This window comes from Peromyscus maniculatus, chromosome 4 (assembly GCF_049852395.1).
Source record: "Peromyscus maniculatus bairdii isolate BWxNUB_F1_BW_parent chromosome 4, HU_Pman_BW_mat_3.1, whole genome shotgun sequence".
NCBI lineage: Eukaryota > Metazoa > Chordata > Mammalia > Rodentia > Cricetidae > Peromyscus > Peromyscus maniculatus.
Genome location: NC_134855.1, coordinates 28,265,911 through 28,288,439, shown reverse-complemented (window position 1 = coordinate 28,288,439; position 22,529 = coordinate 28,265,911). Strand labels below are relative to the sequence as shown.

Here is a 22,529-nt window from a genome sequence, read left to right as displayed (position 1 = left end):
ATTTCTGTTAAGAGATGTGCTCAACTGTGACTGGGATAGTTGCAGGTGGTCCAGGAAGGACCACTGTGACCTTTGTGTAAACTCCACTCCCGCCCTGATAACCCCCCCCCTTGAGGTTTCAGGAAGAATGTGCATGCGGACGTGACTGTACCCACTCTGTGATCACCCTGTGATCAGGCCATGAAATTGTATGGGAATTGTAATCTTGTGGGTTTTTCTGAGTTTTTCCTTTAAAAGCACCCATATGACTGTAGTGCGATGTGACTCTTGCTCTTAGGAGCAGAGTTTGCCCATCTGTACAGACGCTTCAATTAAAAACCTTGTGCTGTTGCATCAGCTGGACTGGAGTCTGGGTTTTTGGGGCACCCACTTGAGACCCTAACCTTTGGGGTCCAACAATATGTTCTAGAGGCATACAAGTTACATAGGCTGAGTGATGGAATTTTAAATTCCACAAGCATTTCAATGCTTTGGCTATCATTAAGTTCATTTAGCTGTAGTGATACATTGTGCACCCCAATAAAACTTATCTGGGGATCAGAGGAGAGAGCCAGCCACTAGATTAGACATAGAGGCCAGACAGTGGTGGCACACACCCTTAATCCTGTCACTTGGGAGGCAGAGATCTGTCTGGATCTCTGTGAGTTCAAAGCCACACTAGGAATAGAGTCAGGCAGTGGTGGCACATGCCTTTAATTCCAGCACTTGAGATCTCATGCCTTTGCTTGGGAATCACACATGCCTTTAATCCCAGGAAGTGACATGGCTGGGTGGAGACCGGTATATGAGGCATGAGGAGACAGGAACTAAGAGCAGTTCAGCTGAGATCCATTCATGTCCACTCAGAGACTTTCAGTCTGAGGAAACATGATCAGCTGAGGAGTCGGCGAGGTGAGGTTGACTGTGGCTTGTTCTGTTTTTCTGATCTTTCACCACAATAGCTGGCTCCGGGTATTTTTGTTTTTTGTTTTTTGGTTTTTGGTTTAGCAATTCGTGCTACATCTGGCACTCAATGTGTCCTCACTCAAAATGCAAGTCTCATGGGTTTGAATCCGTTTGAAAAACTAAGAGCCCCAGGGCAGAAGAGACGGCCCAGCAGCCGTGAGCCTGCACTGCTCTTGGGGAAAACTTAAGCTTGATTCCCAGCACGCACATCAGGCCTCTCACAACTGCCTGCAGCTACAATTTCAGTATCCCCAACACCCTCCTCTGGCTTCTGCAGGAAACTGCACCTGTGTGCACATACACCATATACAGTCAAATACTCACAACTAAACAAAACAAAACAAAAAAGATCTTTTTAGGATGGGAATGCCACCCTAAAGATAATAGAGGTTTATCAGTAGTTAATAAAATTGAACTTGAATTTGTTCAAAGGTCAATTCCCTTTTGTATGAAGTAAATTGTACCTGCCCCACACCCATATTGAAGAACTAACCCTAACACCTCGGAATGTGACTTACTCAGAGATAAGGTCTTTAAAGAGGCAATTAATTTAATATAAGGTCATTGAGGCAGGCCCTAATATAATATAACTGGCAATGTCATCTGAGGAGATCAGATACCCGGTGTATACATGGAAAGACGGTTGGGAAGATGTGGCATCCACAGCTCAGGAGGGGGCCCTTGAGGAGGAAGGGATGAGCTGAACAGCTACATCTTAAACATCCAGCCTCCAGCACTGACAGAAAAGTATTTTCTATAGGTTAAGCTACTGGTCTCTGGTCCTGTGTTACTGACAACCTGAGAAAAATGATTAGCCCTCCATCTGTCTTTTCCTTTGCCAGGATTGCCAGGGGAGAATCTAGAAAGGTCTCAGGGGAACTCTTCTATACTTCTCAAGGAGCTCACTATCATTCACACCCTCAGCTTCAACAAGGGTGGTCTCTAACTCCAAAAAGAACAAGAAGACCCCCACAGGAAGGGCCCTTGCATGTCCCAAGCCCTCTGGCCTCCATGTGTAGGACTGGCCTGCCTTTACCAAATACTGAGTGTTGCTAAGAGATTGCCCTTTAAAGAGCATCATCCAGATGCCATCTCCACAAGTCACATCATTTCTCTTGCCTTGATTGGGCTAAGACACCCTAGCCAGCTTTATTCTGCTCCCCATCCCACCCTACCCCCACCCCAGCTTCTCCTCCTTGAATGAATAGAGGAAGAAGCCAGGACCAAGTGCCTTACAGAGTGCAAAGGTCAAGTTCAGAGCAAGACAGCTTCAGGAATAAGAAGACTCTCAGTTGCATCAAGGCCTAACTCACAAGTAATTGCTTTTTCTTTCACTGGAAACATTCACACAGCAGAGCTGACAAGTGCTGACTCTGGTCTCTTACTAGTACTTGAAGTCACAAACACTACAGTTTAATTTTCTCAGCTCTCCACAGACAATATATGCATATAGCACACTGGACAAGCTCAAAGAGGATTAGATTAAGGACCAGAGTAAATACGGGCGATCGGAGTAAGACAGACTTTTGGGAGAAAGCCAGGGTCCCAGGGGCAAATGGAAAGACCATGTAGCCTGTCTTCAGGCCCAGACCCACCAGGCTCCACTGCGGATCTTGCTCAGGTGACTTCACGGTTATGACAAAACCCATAAGATCTAGGCACACAAGCATGCCTGAACTCCTGGAGTCCTATCTAAGAGAGGGAGGAGGGATTGTATGAGCCAGGGGGATCAAGGTCATGATGGAGAAACCCACAGAGACAGCTGACCTGAGCTCGTGGGAGCTCAGTGACTCTGGACCAACAGCTAGGAAGCCTGCATGGTACCGACCTAGGCCCTCTGCATGTGTGTGACAGTTGCGTAGCTAGGTGTGTTTGTGGGGCTTCTGGCAGTGGGATCAAGACCTGTCTCTGGCACTGGAGCTGGCTTTTTGGAACCTATTCTCTATGCAGGGATACCTTGCCCAGTCTTGATGCAGGGGGAGGAGCTTGGTCCTGCCTCAACTTGATGTGCCATGCTTTGTAGACTCCCATGAGAGGCCTGCCCCTTTCTAAGTAGAGATGGAAGAGGAATGGATGGGGTGAGGGGGAGGGGAGGGGACTGTAGATGGGATATGGGGGAGGGAATGGGAGAGGAGGGAGGGGAAACTGTGGTCGGTATGTAAAATAAATGAAAAACATTTAATTTAAGAAAAAAAAAAAACAGCTAGGCACAGTTTTGCTCAGAAGAATGCAGAAACAAATGAGCAATCCCTTTGCTTTTGGAGGCCTACCCAGGCTACATGAATAGGTTGGGAATTTTTGTTAAGGCGCGCATCCCAGCCACAGGGGACCGCTGACACTCATCCCTGCCAGTTTGCTGTAGTGAAAGGAGAGAAGTCTGATGCAATTAGCCGGGTGAAGAGGGAACTTGTCAACCTTTTAGATAAGACAGTCCTTGAATTGATTCCATTCCCATTACTGGGGTGACTGTCCTTCCGCCCCGCTGATGTGCAGGCTTTGGGAGTGATGTCCTGCAAGGAAGTAAGGAAAAGAAAAGATGGTTTCTGAGTCTACAAATTATAGGGCTCTGCTGTTAAGTCAGCCGACACGGGACCTCTAGCCAAGGGGTAATTGACTTTAAAGGGTCACGGGACACACCCTGCTGTGTGACTTTGCTACAGAATCTCTAATGCAATGACAATTTTATTTAAAACTTCAAGCACTGAAGTTGGGTGGTTTTTTTTTGACCACACATATACAATAAATACATAAATATAAAAAAAATGAAGAGGGGAAAATAGTTAAGCTTCCTTACCCAATTCAATATTCTTTACATCTTTTCCCAGTAATTATATACTGACTTTGCTAGATGGTTTTAATTATTGGGATGTGATCACTCAAGGCTCCTTATGGAATCTTATGATCCGGTCTGTATCCCTTCCTATGACTAGTGCACCATTGGAGAGAGTCAAAACTCTGCAAATGCTCAACTATTGGCTGCTGCTTCTTTAGAGAAGGCTTCCTCTGTAGGGAAACGAATCAACTTCACCTGCTTCCTTTACCAGCATCACATCCCCAGCCCCTAACACAAAACCAGCAGCATGGATGCTGAGGTCCTGACAGTGAACATCTATTTTCTCAATGGATCACATAAAATGGCAATGTTAAAACAAAGTTGATCGCTGATTCCTGGTCTCTATTTTAAATCTAAGCATACCCAAGTTACTTTCCAGAGCTATCGAAGAAATTAATAAAAAGTAGGTTGTTTAACACAATAGAAATTTGTTCCCTGACAGGAAGACCTGAAATATATAACCAAGAGGAGTCAGAGTGGGCCCTCTGAAGATCTAGGGGGATCTGCCCATGCCCTCTTTTACATGCTGCTGCTGCAATCTCACAGACCTCAGTGTGCAGCTGCATCAAGCATTCGCATGCCTTTCCTCTGTGCCTTTTGGCCAACTCCTCTGCTCCCTCTTATAAAAGACCATTGAACCAAGATCCATCCTAAATATAGTATATGTCTTCCCAAGACCCTTAATCACTTATGCATAGGAACTTAGGGAGAGGATTTGAATATGTCTTTTGAGGGGATACTGTTGGGGAATATTATTTTAAGATGTGTTACTTTTGTTTATGTTGCATTTGTTTAACACCGTGAAGCTGTGATACTGTGCCTGTCTAAAACACCTGATGGGCTAATAAAGAACTAAACGGCCAATAACAAGACAGGAGAAAGGATAAGCAGAGCTGGCAGGCAGAGAGAATATTTAGAAGGAGAAATCTGGGAGGAGAGAAGTAGTAGCCAGAGAAGGAGGAGGAAGGACTACAGGAACCAGCCACCCAGCTACACAGCAAGCCATAAAGTAGAGTAAAATTAACAGAAGTAAAAGAATGGAAAAAGCCCAGAGGCAAAAGGTAGATGGGATAATTTAAATTAGGGAAAGCTACCAAGAAACAAACCAAGCTAAGGCCAGGCATTTATAACTAAGAATAAGCCTCCTTATGTGATTTATTTGGGAGCTAGGTGGTGAGCCCCCAAAAGAGTAAAAACAAACAACAACAGGATACCATTCAACTTACTACAGTGTCTAAAATCAGAACACGGTAAGGCAGGATAGAAAGATGGGGGAAATTATGGGAATGTAAGAAGTAAAAAATGATCATTCAGAGTCTGGTTAAAGCCTCTCGCCCACTGAAAACCAAGGATCCCAGCACATTTAACAACATATGCTGTGAGGATCAACTGTAAAGAGACAATAGAGAGAGAGAGAGATTTTTAAATAATAATGCTAAAACAATGAACCATGCTTAAGGCCTGAGCATACGAGTATGATTACTTCCAACTGTCAGGTATTTCCTGAAGATTTCAAATGAGACTGGATCTTTTTATACACTATTTGTTTAATTGTTTAGAGAGAGAGTAACACAGAGAAAGAAAGAATGTGTCTGCATGTACACACACAGATTAGAGAACAACTTGTCAGTTTCTCCTTCTACCATTTGGGGTCTAGGGATGGAATTCAGATTGCCAGCCTTGGTGGTGCGTGATCCTACCCACTAAGCAGGTGGCGTGTCTCCCTCACCCACCCACCGAGGCACCTTGGCCAAGGCATCCTGAGTGTGCCATATCACAACAGCTTCTCCATTAATCACACCCCCACCCCATGCTTAAATCTAGGTTAAAATCTCTTCCTAAGGAACTCCAACTTTGCTTCTCAGGCGCAGCCAAGAACTCCATCTTGACCTGAATAGAAAGAACTCTCTGAAAAGAGATCCTGAGGCTGTGTGGGCAGCAACATGGAGCCCTGCCACCTCCCCTGTCAACATCACCTTCCCCACAAAATGCCCTAGTCAGGACTCAGGCCCATCTTGAACCATCCTCAGGGGCCAACAACCTCTTGCTTTCTAATTCCAATTAGCTCTGAGCCACAGTCACGAAGTTCAACGGCATCACCTCTGCCCGCACCGGGGATCATGCCTGCTTCTTTCTGGGCTTGCCTTATCTCCTTCTTTACAACTTACTTAGATAGACCCAACTCAAACTGATAATATATAGCATATGATATATTCCCTTGCTGAGCTTCACCAACCTCACTGGATTCTCCTTTTAATATTACCCAGGGCCTGCAAGATGGCTTAGCCAAAAGGGCTTTGTCATGCAAGCCGGAAGCCAGGGATAGGATCCTGTGGCTGAAGGAGTTGTCTTCCTTCACATGTACTACACATAGCACACATGCAGGTGCCCCACACACATCCTGTATTATGTATGTGTATAATAAAATAAAATAAGCTATAAGTGCATGCCTCATAGATGAAGGATTCTTGTCTCCTCCATAGAGGACTCAGTGCTCCTTGGGTTTACCTGCATAAGCATTAAAACAATACAGATAGAGCTCTGTTGACTAGTGGATACCTCCCCAGGGTGTAGCTGTGCTCTGCGCACAGCCAGCACTCACAAATAGTTGCTCAACAAAAGACATATGCCGTAGGAAAATAGTGTAGTCCTTGCCCTTGAGCAGCTTCCTTTGGGATGGGGAGGATGGAATATGCACAAAGGTGATTCACAACATAGTATCGTCAGCCACAGAAGAAATACAAATTAGTTTCTAGGAGAAACAAGGGAAAGGCAGCTTTTGAAAATGGATGCATCAACAGAAGATGGATCTGGAGGGACAGACAGGCTTTAAGGAACAAATGTCGCCGAGTCTGGGAAAGAACTGAAGAAACTGTCTGGAAGAGGGACAAAGCAAGTGAAACTAATGCTGCATTCCAGGTTAAGTCCACCAGCTGTGGGAGTGGGGAGCAGCAGAAGGCAGATAGAAGGCAAAGGGGTTTCTAGAATGCTGTGACAAAAGGTTGAGTCTGGCAGGTGGGAGCCACAGAAGGTCTCCTGCTGTGGGACGGTCTGTATGTCAAATTGCTCTGATTGGTCAATAAATGGAACACTGGTTGGCCAGTGGCCAGGCAGGAAGTAGGTGGGACAAGGAGAGAGGAGAATTCTGGGAAGCAGAAGGCTGAGGTGGAGAGACACTGCAGCCGCCGCCATGACCAGCAGCATGTGAAGACGCCAGCAAGCCACCAGCCACGTGGCAAGGTATAGACTTATGGAAATGGATTAATTTAAGCTATAAGAAGAGTTAGCAAGAAGCCTGCCACGGCCATACAGTTTGTAAGCAATATAAGTCTCTGTGTTTACTTGGTTGGGTCTGAGCGGTTGTGGGACTGGCGGGTGACAAAGATTTGTCTTGACTGTGGGCAAGGCAGGAAAACTCTAGCAACAAATGGCGCCCAACGTGTTGGCAAAAGTTTCCACCTAAAACCTGAGAAAAGATTCTAAAACGGAGCTTAAAACAGCTTCCTAATTGTCTCTCTCAAATGAGTAGCAGCTGCCGGTTTGAGTTACTGGCGGGTTCCTGGCGTGTGTGCTCGATCTGCAGTATGGCGGGAATGAGGCCTTTGCAAGTGGCACATTAAGCTGCATGGTGGATTTAGCCTTTGCTAGTACAAAACAAAAAGAGGTTTCTGGGCTACACGCTGCTTGGATAAGAAGCATAGACCCACTATTTCTGAGAGTTGATGGCTCCCAGAGCTGGCGGAAAACGTACCACCGCCATGTTGGGAAGCTGAAGTGGGCAGAGCCAGCAGCCACAGCGCCATTTCAGGCTTAAAAGGCTGCAGTTTAAAGCAATAGGCTCAAGGAAATATAAAACATAAGCCACATAAAGATGGCTACCACACAGAGACTCTGGATTATGTTCTCTTTGATATTCGTAACAGAAGAAAAACATTTGATTGCAAAAGCTGTTGAGTTATGCCAAAATGTGTATTTTAAAGGTACCTTGACTTCAAAATTTGGATATAAGGATATGTTGCTTTGGAAAAGAGGCTCTGGTTTTGTTTCCACAGAAAGCCAGAGGCTATGGATTTGTTCCAGATTAAGATACATCAGGTTGGACCAGCCAAGACCACCTGAAAGATCTCTGATGACACCATGACCCAGATGATTCAACATCCAGAATCGTTTCAAGGCAACTGGCTCAGACAATACGGTCTCACAGACTACTCCATGATCCTAAAATTTTCTTTGTGTCCCCATAAGATACAGCGCCCCCCTCCAGCAGGAAGTAGTAAGAGAAGCTACGCCCAAATTCCCAAATATACCAAGCTTACTTTGGAGATGTGTAAAAGTTAAAACCTTCCTTTTAAAAAAAAGAAAAGGGAAGTGCTGTGGGACGGTCTGTATGTCAAATTGCTCTGATTGGTCAATAAATGGAACACTGGTTGGCCAGTGGCCAGGCAGGAAGTAGGTGGGACAAGGAGAGAGGAGAATTCTGGGAAGCAGAAGGCTGAGGTGGAGAGACACTGCAGCCGCCGCCATGACCAGCAGCATGTGAAGACGCCAGCAAGCCACCAGCCACGTGGCAAGGTATAGACTTATGGAAATGGATTAATTTAAGCTATAAGAAGAGTTAGCAAGAAGCCTGCCACGGCCATACAGTTTGTAAGCAATATAAGTCTCTGTGTTTACTTGGTTGGGTCTGAGCGGTTGTGGGACTGGCGGGTGACAAAGATTTGTCTTGACTGTGGGCAAGGCAGGAAAACTCTAGCAACAGTCTCCTATGGTCACTTATGCATCTTTAGATGACCACTTAACCTGGTACCACAGACCCCAACATCAGATCCATCTGGGTGGTTTCAAATTTTCCTTATGTAAAAAATTAGAACAGTGAAATAATTCTCAATTGACAATAAACTCATGCTGATACTTTGCCATTTTGTTTTAAAATTTCCAAGACAAATGTTATATACTTTTACTTGAAGTCCCATTGTTTTCCTTTCTCTGGAAAGAAACACACTCATTTGTTAGTTGTCCTTTTAGTCCATACTGAGAGGAAGAAAGATGAGTACAAGTCCACAAAGACTACATACTATTGCTGTTGTGTTCCACCATGCAAATCCTAAGTTTAGTGACTATACTTATAAGCTGGCTGTATTCGCTGTAGAGCATTTTCCAAAATTCAGTGGTCCTGCTTCCCACTCAGATCTCATTATTCACAACCCTGAGGAAGTAAAAGTTCCATTTGTTTTGATGGCTTCAGTTGACATCTGGGGTGATGCTAGAGGTAAGATGGGAAAGGCATAGAGTTGGGCGTCTGGGGTGATGCAGATAAGATGAGAAAGGAAGACATAGAGCTGAACATCTGGGGTGGTAGAAGTAAGAGGGGAAAGGAAGACAGAGTTGAGCATCTGGAGTGATAGAGGCAAGATGGAAAGGAAGACACCAAAAGAGAATGAAGAACATGTCCCATTGTTTCCAGCAAGAGGTGATACACATTAATAACCAAGGCCACAGTAATTTTAAAAAAAAAAGAAAAGGCAAGAGCAAGTTCCATGAAGACTATGGAACTAATTGGATTCTGGGGTAAGAAATAGTAGCTAAGAAACAGCCCCACGGATGTGGAGTTGAATGACGCACTCACAGGACAGCAATACCATTGGTAAAAAAAAAAGGCCCACATCTGAGGAAGAGCCCGCTGGGACAGACAAATCTGATGAGATGTGTGACTCTGAGGTCTCAGCAGGATGTTTGTGTATTTCTAACAGGCATCTGTAAGTACTGGGCTCCCACAAGTAAGAGGGTAAGCTTGCCACACAGGCCCAGGACTTCTAGAAACAGCTGCACACCCAGCAATGGATGCCTTAGTTTCAGTTTGGGGGCGGGGGTGAGGTGATGAAGCTAAGCATGAGTTCAGGGGTGAGCACAGGAGGCAAGCTCATGAAACAGGCGCGGCCAGAGCAGAAGAGCAGCTGGTAACAGAAGAATCAAGGTAGAAACCCGCAGTGGTGGACTATAGGGAGGGAGGCAGGGACTGAATGAGCGTTAGAGAATTGGCGACCCTTCAAATAGTCACCATAATAATAGGGAAGAGGTCAGGGGTCATTTATTCTTATCAGTTGATTATTTCAGATATTTTGTCATAATGATGGTGACTGACAAGCACAAGTCTTACATTGGGTTTGGGATCAGGAAAAAGGAAGACATTCTTTCTGTTGAAAAATCTCAGACCAGTAACACACATTCTCATCCTTCACTTCCCTTAGCCCACTAAAATATCTGATTGGATCATTCTGTTAAGTATTTCTTTATTAAGACAAAGATAACATGAAAGAAATGACCATAGGATAAAGACTGGGAAAACAGAATGCATAGTAAATGGCACCTAACAGCCTCGGGACCTGACGACAGTGCAGAGCAGGATACCAGTGAGAAACGAGCTAACTGTGCTATGGCACCCCAGAAGAGTTTACCACCGAAGTCACCAGACATCAGGAAGAAAGAGTGGATCTCTGGGTGAAACATAGAGATTATTTAGAAGAGACAGGGTATGTGCTGGAGAGGTGGCTCAGTGGTTAAGAGCACCGATTGTTCCTCCAGAGGACCTGGGTTCAATTCCAAGCACTTAACATTGTGTCTCAAACCATTTGTGACTCATTCCAGGGGATCTGACGTTCTCTTCTGAACATCAGCCAGCACTAGGTACACACATGCATGCAGACAACACATTCACACACGCACATACACACACACACACACACACACACACACACACATACACACACACGAAACCTAAGGAAAGTAAAAAAAGAGACATTATAATTTAGATCCTCAAATCCTTTCTCCAGCCATATAGAGCAAGGTGGTTTACCCTGAGGCCTAGAACCTCATCCTTTCAAAAAAATTTAATGAAAAGACTCTGGTTTCAAGAGTATCAGGGATGAAGAATCAGAGGCATGAAGTATAAGACTAAAAACTGGGGAGTGAAGTGATAATCTGTGTACTGAACTACCCTGACCCACCATAGCAATGTCCAGCTACAGAACATGTTCCTGTACAATCTGTGCCCCCTCCCTCAACCAAGAAGACTGGACTGGACTGGACCCCTACTCAGCATCCATCACCTACAGGAGAGCCTAGACAGGTGCTGGACTTGTAGCTAAGGATGAACAAGATGTTCAAGGAAAGCCTCTGAGCTAAGAGTGGAGTCACGACAAAGAGCAACATCCAGAGCTCAAAAATGGTCAGCTGTGTGTGTGTGTGTGTGTGTGTGTGTGTGTGTGTGTGTGTTCCTCAAAGGATGAAAAGGGGCTGGTGAGATGGCAAGGTAGGAGAGACCCAACAACTCTCTCTCAAATCATCCTCTAACTTCACACAAACAGACCACAACACACACACACACACACACACACACACACACACACACACACACACACACACACCATGAAGAGTAAAAAACAAATTTTCTTTGTGGAAAAACAATTTTAAAAACAACACTTGGTTCTTGTTTCATAGATGCAATGAAAAAACTGCTTAACCTGCACTGGTCTTGTGCATGCTGTCACAGTCTCTGAGTTCATAGGGCGTCAGTCCTGCTGTGTCTGGAAGACACTGTTTCCTTGGAGTCGCCCATCACCTCTGGCTTTTAAAGTCTTCCTGCCTCCTCTTTCCCACAGATTCCTGAGCCTTGAGGAGAGGGGATTGATAAAGGCATCCCATGGACGGATGAGTGCTCCCAAGTCTCTCACTCTGCACACTGTCCAGTTGTGGACTCGTTAATGACCAGCAACTTCAAGAAGCAGCTTCTCTGAGGAGAGTTGAATGAGGCACTGATCTATGGGTTCAGCACCATGTCATTAGTAGTCATTTTAGTGTTATGTTCCTTTAGCAGAGTAATAATAGTAGGTTTTTCCCTAGGCCCATGACTCAGCTCATCTCAGTTTCTTGGTCACGTTAGGGGTGTCATGTATTCCTAACATTGAGAAGGGGAAATAAACACAAAGTCCGACCTATGAGCAAGAAGCTATTTGCAATAGATACCTGCTAGGAAAGGCAAAGCCAGTTTTCACTGGAGTATCATCTAGTTTATCAGCCCTAGTCCAGGGCAGGCCCCATGGCCAGGAGTAGTTGGCCACCACACAAACAGACTCCATGGTTTTGAGTCTTTTATACTTTTTCTTTTGTTTTAGTACACGTTGTCTTACTGATTTTGTTTTTTAAATTTATCTGTTTGGGTTTACTCTCCCCCCCTTTTGGGGGGCGGTGTAGTTTGAGAATAAGAGACGAAGAACATAAAGTTGAGTAGAGAAGCAAAAGATGCGAAAAGAAATGAGGAATTGTCCTTGCTTTACCAAAACGAAAGTACAAGGGCCTCAGACTCAGAGGGTCAAGAGAAGTCTCAATCAAACGTACAGAAAGAAATGTGGGGAAATACTAAGCATCCGGAGGCTGAAGAAAAATACCAGACTTGTCCATAACCACAGACACAGAGAAGCAGGGGAAATACCTGCACATTCCTGCAGAAAAAATGATTTCAATCTTCTCTCCTCACGTGTGAGAGAGAACTGATGTGAACACATAATTAAATAGATATGCAATGGCTCAAGAACCCAGCTTCTATCAAAAGATGCACTGGAGAGGATCAGAGAAGTGACCTAAACACACCAAAGAACTGGCGAAGAAAGACGCACAAAAGGCGGCCAGAGGGGCCAGTCTCACTGGCACAAGAGGACTGAAGGCCCCAGGCTGCGGCTCAAATTTGGTTTTACGCATGTTTCCTCGGTGAAAAATGACACAGTACACAGAAAGGGATCTGAGTGAAGAGTGACAATGCTGAAGAATTACAGTGATAGTGACACTTACTATGAATGTCTCTGGAGCCGTTAGTACTATAAATGCTATAAGGCCAGAAAGAGTGGTATAAGGGTGCTAGTTAGAAATGTAGAGACCATATCAAAAGAAACACTCTAACAATAGAGAAGGGTCTCTACAGAGACTAAGAAGGAGAACCACTAGGCTCTTGCTATATATAGCCATTTACAGGAAGAAGAAGAGGGGAAGGAGGGGCCCCAGGATGGTTTCTGATGATGGGGTGAAATGAAGCAAAGTCCAGGGTGGCCATATATAATATGGGCAGTAGAGATTACACCAGGGAGTGAGGTGTGATGAGGTCAGATTGAAAGAAGATGAAAGTGAGGAACCCTAGTTATGACGGCACACACTATTCATCTTCTTAGAATATAAGCTCGGCAGAGACTGGTGCTTGGTCCACAGGGACTCATCCTCAGTAACTACAGTAAAGAGCAAGCTGAATGTTAGAAAAGGTAGCTAGAAATTACTGTGCAGATACAACTGTGTGTGTGCATGTGTGCATGTGCGTGTGTGTGTGTGTGTGTGTGTGTGTGTGTGTGTGTGTGTGTGTGTGTGTGTTCTACAGGAACTGAGCTAAGTAGAGAAGTAGACTAATTTGATGAATCAAGAATAGGAAAAGAACATTGAAATCACATTAAAAAATGGGGAGGGGAACTTTTCTGAGTAGATCTTCGTTTGGAGGCTGGCTTTGCTGTTCTCTGTGCAATGACTATAAAGCTGAACGGGCCTTCTTGACCACACCCTTCAAATTGTCTCTAGCCTGATGTAATACTTTTCTACTGGAGTCCCCCTAAGAGAAGCTCCTCCCAACTTGAAAATGTACCTTTCAAAAATTTGAAATGAGGGGCCTCTTGGAGAATCTGCTGCAAGCCGTGACACTCCCTCCAGAAAGATCACACATGCATATGCTTGCTTTCAGTGAGGGCACCCCAAACCTTCAAGGCCACACCCAGATTCTATGCTGGGAGACCCTATTGCACATTCCACAGGAAAAGCTGAAAAGCGGCTGACTCCTAATGAAGATGAAAATCAGGACCCAGTCGTGGAAGCTAGAGCCAGCCTGTGAAGGAAATAGATCATTGTTTCTACAGAGCTGCCCTTCGGGGGTGACTTCTCTTACTTCCTGTTGCTTTAGTTGTCCCTCTGTAAGTATGCTGTGACTTATAGCCACAAAACACTGGCCTATTATCTAAAGGGCCAGTTAGCGCTCCCCTTTGCCCAGGAATGTAAACTTAAAATGTCATTGCAAGAGACCTCACATCTGGTCCTGCTTAGTCTCTACAGACATTAGCTCATGAGTACCCACACAGGTGGGGGGCGGCTCTTGCCTGCAGGCCATGGTCACTGGTGGCCAGCCCACCTCCCTGCATGCTACATGCTCCTTCAAGGCTGAAGTCACATTTATTTGACCAAGCTGAGGGGTACACATTCATGGCACTACCCGGAAGAACCTGCTTAAAGGACATCAACTCCCCTCTAGCTTGCTTTCTCTCCTTATTGGCTGTCCCCAGCAACCACTCTAAGGCCCACATCATGTTGTCCACTAACTGAAAAGACCTAGAACGCACAGTTTAGACAAGAACCAGAGAAGTCTTCTTTGCCAGTTTTCAGTTTCTGATGCGAAACATAAAATAACCACTGAGAATGTGTTTCAATCAGCTCGTCTTTTTATAGAACTATCAAAAGAGGTGGAGAGGCACACCAAGAGATCGGTGAAATATTCTTGTACAGCTGTTCCCATCTTAGCATTTAATTAGTTATAATTGCAACTTAAAAAAACAATTAAACTCTGTGGGGGTTATTTACCACACCTCCGATGGCTCTGTCTTTATGCTTGTCAAAAGAGACAACTAGATCATGAAGGGCTGAAACCAAAAGGACATGGTGTTCGCATTGTCACCAAAGTCAGTTTCCTTTGCCTTCCTTCTGAGGGGAGGGGAGGGGGATTGTTTTCTTTTCTCTTTTCCCTCCTTCCTTCCTTCTTTCCTTCCTTCCCTCCCTCCTTCCTTCTTTCCTTCCTTCCTTTCCTCCTTCCTTCCTTCTTCCCCTACCCTCTCTCTGGCATCATTTTGTAACTTCAGAACACACATTTCTAAAGTTTCCAAATGATATAGCCCCCATGGGTATTGCAGACTTTTGGTTTTCACTCTTGCCTCCAGCCACATCTTGACTGGATATCCTTGCCCAGTTCACACACTCATTGGCATTCAGAGTCCTAAAAACCAGAACCCAAATATACATCCTCCTAACCAAGAACTTGGTACATAAAGACAAACTAAAGGATGTTGATTTTCTTACATTATTGTTAAGTTACCAATTAGCTTGGATTTTGCTAGAAAAAAATCAATGGATTCATGAGATATATAAAACAAAGTGTAGTTCATAAATGCTCTTTGGTACCCTAGATTGGAATCCTGGGACAAATAAAGATGGTAGGGAGAAACTTGGGAAATCTGAGAGACATGGCTGTTAGCAGATTATTACTGGCTGATTCACTGTGACCGAGTGCCATCAACTGCACGGTGTTGGGTTAATAGGAGCAGAACTTGAGCAGTATGGGGGAGTCCTCGGCTCTGTCTTCTCAACTTGTCTATAAACAAAGTACAAGCTTTGCTAGTTAAAAAAAAATACTCTCAGGCCCTTAAGATAGGTACTTTAGAATCAGGCAAAGGTGGGAATTTCCTTGCAAGTGTATTTTGTTTAACCCCGAAAAACGCAGGAAGCAAGCACAGGGTGTCTATCAACACACGATGTGGACAGCAAACATGAAAAGGACTGGTGAAAAGGAGGGATGAGTTTTAGGACTGTAGGCCTCTGGCTCGAACTTCTGACAGTCTACTCACTCCTCAGTGTTTCCAATAATATACTGGTAAGTTCTCTGTGACTTAGAATTCAATTAACCAGCTAACAGATGCTAAGTGACTCCTTGGCTTGCGACCCTCTGGAAATGCTAAAGGTCCACACTTCTGGGAAGAGCAAGGTGGGGCTCATGGGCTCCATTAAAGGTTCCCCAGCCCTAGCAGTCTGTGGGTGCTTAAAATCATTTATCCAGATTGTCTCCACAGTGGAACCAGCCCCTGCTGCACTGTGCAATCACCTGGGCCTGGAGCCTCCCCACAAGAGATAATTTAACTGGTATTGGCTGGGCGACAGAACATTGGCATTTTTTACAAAGCTGACCATGGGTTTTGATGCGTGGAATGGTTGAGTATGTAGAAATCTATAAGATGAATTTCAGCAGACCAAATCTGGATGTCAAGCAAACTGTTCCTTATTCAAACAGTGTAGCTGTGGGAATTCCAAAGCTTTCTCCTTCCTCAATCAACTGACTTACCACATTGATAAAACCCAACAATGCAAAGATGGCCAGCAACCACCTGAAGCTTGCAAGAGCAAAGGATTTCTCAGAGGGGGCCAGTCCTGAGGACACCTTGATGCCAGACCTTTAGCACCCAGAACCATGAGGAAATCAATTTCTGCTGTTGCAAGATTCTCAGCTTGTGTGTTAGCCACCTAGGAAGCTAATACAGGGAGAGATGAAGGGATAAACAGTAAGAGAAAACCTGATAGCTCGATGTGGTACTTTTCCAGAAGGAAATAGTTTCAATAGTAAGAAGAAAGAGGAGATTTTGTAGACCAAGTACAAAATAAGATGGCAGAGAGAAATCAAATACATTAGTAATTCAAAAACTATGGGCATAGTAAATCCATTTGTTAGGATAGGAAATGCTGAGTGGGTTTACAAATAAAATTCATTAGTCTATGATTTCCTCTTTACTTAATCATCATGCAAGATACTAAATAGCACAGTATTTTCAAACAAAGTATGTTTTAGTGTATTCTCCCCATCTTGTCTCCCCCACTCTCGTAAACACTCCCCAGGCTCTTTTCCTCTATGTCCTTTTACCTCCTGCCTCAGTTCAGTACTCACATTTTCCCTCTGTGTTTCCTTTGTAGTTTTTAAGGCTTTGCCCACATTTACACCCATTTCCACACAAACACAGGCAACATTAAAGGCTGAGATCCACAAATGAGAGAGAAGATGCAATTTTTGTCTTTCTGAGTTTGCGTCACCTCACTTAATACTATACTATCTAGATCCGTGTGTGTGTGTGTGTGTGTGTGTGTGTGTGTGTGTGTGTGTGTGTGTGTGCGCGCGCCAGGAACAAAATGATACAAAGTACATAAAGAAGAAAATGAAAAATAGACACAAACAGTGACCACTGAGGTCGGGCTCTATCTCCCACAGACTTCACTATCTCCCCAGTGAAGACTTACTCAGTCCCCAGCCTACAGCACATTAGTAAGGGATGGACTTTTGGAGGAAGTTAGGTCACCAGGGATGTACATGTATGACACCTGGGGGATGCTGGTCCCTCTTCTCCCTCTGCTTTTGTTTCTGGCTGCCAAGTGATGAGCAGAGAGATCTACTCTCCAGTGCTGTCCTCACAAGAGGCTGCCTTACCACAGGCTCAAGAACAATGGGCCCACCAGCCATGAACAGAACCTCTGGACCTTCAGACCAAATAATCTTTCTCCTTAAGTTCTGTTACGGAGTGGGGGAAAGGATGAGCAACACATTAACTCTGAAAGCAAGCAAACAAAAAGCTCGGAGGGCAACATTCATCAGGACAAAAAGAAATAATCTGGGTCAAGGAGGTGCTCAGTGTAAGGAGCCTGCCTCTCAAGCAGCAAGCATTCTCAGGCCCCACATAAATGTGGGCTGTGTGATGCAGGGTGTACAAGATTCGAGGTGCACATGATGCAGGGTGCACATGATGCAGGGTGTATGTGATGTTGGATATGCATGATGCTGGATGTGTGAGGTGGCTTGCCTACAACTCTAAGACTCCAAACGCAGACACAGGGGGACCCAGAGCAAGAGAACTGGCTAGGCTAGCCACAGTGACCAACTCTGTGTTCAACAGAGAGCCCCTGCCCAAGTAAATAAGGTGGAGAACCATCCAGGAAGACTTGATGTCAATCTTAGGCCTCCATGTGCACTTCCACAGCCATGTTTCCACACATACGTGTACACATGTGCACAGATGCACATACATACCACACACACATACATGAAAATAGTATTTAAAGGAACAATTCATCCTGAAAATGCACCAAAACCAACCAACCAAACAAACAAACAAACAAAAATTACGTTCCTAATAAAACCTACAAAAATATAAAACTGTCAACTTTAAGGAAGAATGAAAAACCTGGGATCAAAATGGGAGATATTTTCTTCTGAGACAGTCTGACGAAAGGTGCAGGTTAATTGAGTGAGTAGAGTGATAGATGACGGAACAGCTTAACCAGTGAGATTAACTGGAAGATTTGAATAAAAGTCTACTCCTTATGAACAGAAGTCACATTCTGTTTTTTAAGAACACCGGGGTGCTTATAAAACTTCTCATGCATTAGGTTTCTAAGAAGTCTCAATAAATTTCAAATAATCATAGAAAACATTCCTGGACTAATGCCAAATACTGTTCATGTCTGAAGTCTACCTCACTTGGAAAGGAATGTAGATTACACTATAGCCAATGAGCAAGCACAAAAGAGCAGCGATGTGGTATGCTGCTGAGGATGGAAGAAAACGGGGCCCTCGGTCTTAGTAGTGTGAATTGATACAATTTGGTGATAGCCACCAAAATTTAAAATAGATATCTAGGGACAGTAAGATTGCCCAATGTGGCATTTGCCACAAAGACTGCTGATCTGAGTTTAATCCTAGGTCATGGACACGGACACATACAGAGAGAGAGAGAGAGAGAGAGAGAGAGAGAGAGAGAGAGAGAGAGAGAGAGAGAGAGAGAGAGAGAGAGAAAGAGAAAGAGAGAGAGAGAGAGAGAAATGTTTACACTCCAGCCAGGAAAGCCGATCAGAGCCTTGCTCAGCCAATATCAGAGAAGCTTCCTCCTGAAGCTGACAGGGAAAAAAATACAGAGACCCATAGCTAAACAATATGCAGAGTGAGAAACCTTGTAACACTCAATCTTAAAGGAGATCCCTCCATCAAATCCTTCACTTTAAGGTTCAGGGAACCCTGCAGAAGAGTATGCAGAAGAAGTGTAAGAGCCAGAGAGGATGGAGGACACCAAAAAAACAAGACTCTCCTAATCCACAGGATGGATACACATACGAACTCAGGGACCCGGCAGCATGCACAGGGCCTGCACAGGTCTGTACCAGATGGGGATCCTAGAGTGGAAAAGAGAAGTGGACACTGCCCCCATTCCTAACCAGAAGCTCTCTCCAAGTGATAACCACTTGCAAATGAAAACTTAGTTTATTCCAAGGGAGTCTCACTGAGAAAACAAACCACTTTTAAGGGTAGGCTGCATTCCAGCAGTAGATGCCAATGAAAATGAACTCCACAGCATCTTTGGAGGTTCCTTCTCTCAGAATGTCATGTCAGGGCTTTTTTTTTTTAATATTATTTTTATTTCTATTTTATTTATATTTTTCCCCTCTCTTTTTCCCCTCCAAGCCCTTTGTGTATATAACATTGTTGTGGATATCTGTATGCTGTGAATGTGTTGCTATGATTGATTGATAAATAAAATGCTGATTGTCCAGTAGCCAGGCAGGAAGTATAGGTGGAACAAAGAGAGAGGAGAATTCTGGGAAATGGAAGGTTGAGCCAGGAGATGCTGCCAGCTGCTGCCCCCATGAGAAGTAAAACGCAAAGTACCAGTAAGTCATAGGTCACGTGGCAACTTATAGGTTAATAGAAATGTGTTAATTTAAGATATAAGAACTAGATAACAAGAATCCTTAGCCATTAGGCCAAACAGTTTTAATTAATATAAGCATTTGTGTGTTTATTTGGGTTTGAGTGGCTGCCCCCGGGGCAGGACTGGAAAAAACTCCAGCTACATAGTATCACTTAGGTTAGTGTTTTCATGGGACTCCTGAGTGTGGGAATGAGTGGGTCTGTGTGTCTATATCTGTTTCTCCAGCCTTTTCTTGGGCTCTTTTCTTTTTGATTGTTTTGCCCTACTCCCATGGACTAGGTTTTGTTTGATCTTATTATATTTTATTATTATCCCTTAGAAGCTTATTTTCTAATGAGAGACAGAAATGGGGTGGATCCAGGTGGGAGGGAGGGATACACTGAGAGGAAGAGCGGTGGGAAACTATAAAACTACATTATGTGAGGGGGGAAAAACCTATTTCAATAAAAAGAAAATATTTAAAATATTCAAAGGGGAAAAAAAAGCATTCTCCTATTTTGAGATGGGATCTTATCAAGTTGTCCACAATGGCTCTGAACTTCCTGTGTAGCCCAGGCTGGCTTCAAATCTTCAATCCTTCTCCCTCAGCATGATAAGTGGGATTATAGGTGTGAGCCACCACACCTGATTGCCCTTCACTTTTATAGAGTGAGTTATGAGAATACAGAGTTTCTATGGCTTTGTTTTCCTCTAGTACTGACTGTCTCGCTCACTCTCTTCATGTTGCACAGTGGGAGCATTCTTTGAAGAAGCTGCATATCAAATTATTCTTCACTCCAGGATAGATCACCTGCCTGTTTACATCTGGCTTCTTTCAAGAATTTTCTCTTTATCATTGATGTTCTGAAGTCTGAAATGATGCTTAGGTATATTTTTTTTGGACATTTGTATGCTTCTTAAATTGTGCAGTACATTCCTTTATTTGTGATTTGGTGGCTGACATTAATTTCAGGGAAAAATAAATAAATGTTAACAAATAAAATATAACAAGATAGTTATCTCTCTTTTGTCTATAATATATACTTAGGGGAACTTTTCCAATGGAAACACTTACAAATAAGCAAAATGAGGAATGTACATGGCTTTTTTGTCATGGCATTTGTTGAAGCAGAAGAGACGAGCACTCTAGTGGCCATCAGTGGGGAAGGGATTAACTGTTACAGCAGCCATGCTGTGTCTTTATAAGGACAGGAGAATGTGCAGAAACACTCCGAGGCTCTGCTGACTTTAGCGGCTTCTGGAAAAAAAGAACCACAGGAAAGGAGAGACCCACTTTCACTAAGTATTTTTTCCTAGCATTTGCATTTTTACGCTGTTCACATATAACTATTCCAATAATAAATAGGCAAAAGCCTCTAGCCATTTTATTTATTCATTTAAAACACAACATCTTAGTAAGATGAATTGTCTGGCGGTAAGTCTAATGAACTCGCTGCAGAAAATCCAAATTCCTTTGTGCATTCCCTTCCCATCCTCTGCTGGCTAACGTGTCTGTACAATTTAATCAGAAAACATGTTCAACAAGGTTTTTGAGAGCTTCAGTATTTGACTGGCACATGCCCAGCCAGGCCCAGCAGAGACGGGAAAGGGCAATCCAATGGAAGTCGGCTTCCGTTCACAGCAAACCCACTTGCTGACCCTGGATTACCCCCATCTCTCTCCCCTCCCTACTCACGTGGACATGCTACACACATGCTAGCCTTGGAACCTTTGCACATATGGTTCCTGTTTCCTGGAAAGCCCCATCCTATACAGTCATGCTGTGTATTCCTCAGTCCACCAAAATGACAACCAGAGAGGCCCCCTATAACCAGCATTCTGAAGCATATACTACCTTCTCGGTCTCTCTGACACTTTTTGCTCTTTATTTCTTTTCCATCACTTTCCCAGCAAGACTTGGAACCAAAAGGGCTATAAGGAAGGCACGTTCTATGTTTAACACTACCTACTAGTAGCTCATTGCACATAGGAGGCACTGGGGGAAAAATGCTCTTACATGTGGAATAAATTTTGCAGGTAAGAAAGCTACAGCACAATTAATTTTTGGCTAAGCACCTCCCCAAAGTGTTTGATTTTTTTCAAACTGTGGCTTTTTCTCATCTTTCTGGTCAAGCTGATGAGCAAGCACAGGGCAGATGGAGCATTAAAGAGCATTAGAAGACAGACAAAGAACTCATGCCACAATGCTCCGTTTTCTGAAAATTCACCAGGACAGTATGACAGTAATTTGGAAATGACAGTTTTTTGTTTACCCATTCAAAGAGTGATGGAAACCCTTCTTTCAGATGGTATAGCACACTGCTTCAGACAAGTCCTAGAACAACAGTGAAGCAGAGAGTCGTATGAACTGGACTAATCCAGACTTTGGCTTTCATGGCCCAGTGGATGTGTGTCAAACCCATCCAAGTCCCCAGAACCAGAGACTGTCCTTGACCTTCAGTGTTACCCTGGATGGGCCCATCCTTGCCAATTCCAACCCTCTGCTGGAATTCCATGAATCTTCTCTAGGCTTTCTCTGAGAAATGGCACCAGCTTACATGGGAGCATCATGGGACAAAAGGAACTCTGGCTCCCATGTCACATCTAGGCAGTCCTGCTCTAAAGGAACCCTGACCCCAACTCCTAGGGTTCTGTGAGAGCGCTGTGTATCCTGCTGAGCACCAAGCGCCAAGCTGGCTGGCAGCCTTGATCACCCAGCTGTGCCCCACTGAGAAGGTGGTTTTCCCTATGGGGAAACAATGCCCACTACCATGGCCTTCAGACTACCGCTAGTACCCCAGTGTGGGAAAGGAGTCCCCAACAATTTCTGCCTCCACCTGGCCAAGGAGAGTTGGCTCCATGCAGTTGTGAACCAGAGCATAGTGTCAGCCCAAAGAACCGTTTTTTGGGAATCCATTCTGGTAAAGAAAATAACAATAACTACAACAAAAGGGAGCAAAACTAGGTAAATGTGGTTTACTCCTCTTCATTGGCTTTTTCAGTCTGCGGTCAGGAAGGACTAGGGTGACATAAGTGTAACCTAAGTCCTCCTTAAGCCAGCATAAGCCATTTATGGTTCTCACTGCCATTGGAAATGGCAGAGAGTTCCTGAACGCTGTCCATGCCATGTGATAGGAAGTGTCCCGGGGCCCCTCTCTCCCTTCTTCTTTAGAATAAGCAAG

General features: G+C 44.2%; 1 protein-coding gene across 5 annotated transcripts in view; it reads right to left on the bottom strand.

The window, feature by feature from the left end:
• Lypd6b (LY6/PLAUR domain containing 6B) overlaps positions 1-22,529 on the bottom strand; it is a 167,851-nt gene that overhangs the window by 56,458 nt on the left and 88,864 nt on the right. Inside the window, exon 1 of one of the 5 annotated variants that reach the window (XM_042275273.2) lies at positions 20,423-20,602. The exons of 3 other annotated variants lie outside the window; for them this stretch is intronic. The gene's annotated coding sequence lies outside the window, so the exon portion shown is untranslated. Of the gene's footprint in view, positions 1-20,422; positions 20,603-22,529 lie in introns of those variants that run through there. One more of the 5 variants, XM_042275275.2, reaches the window with a different exon arrangement.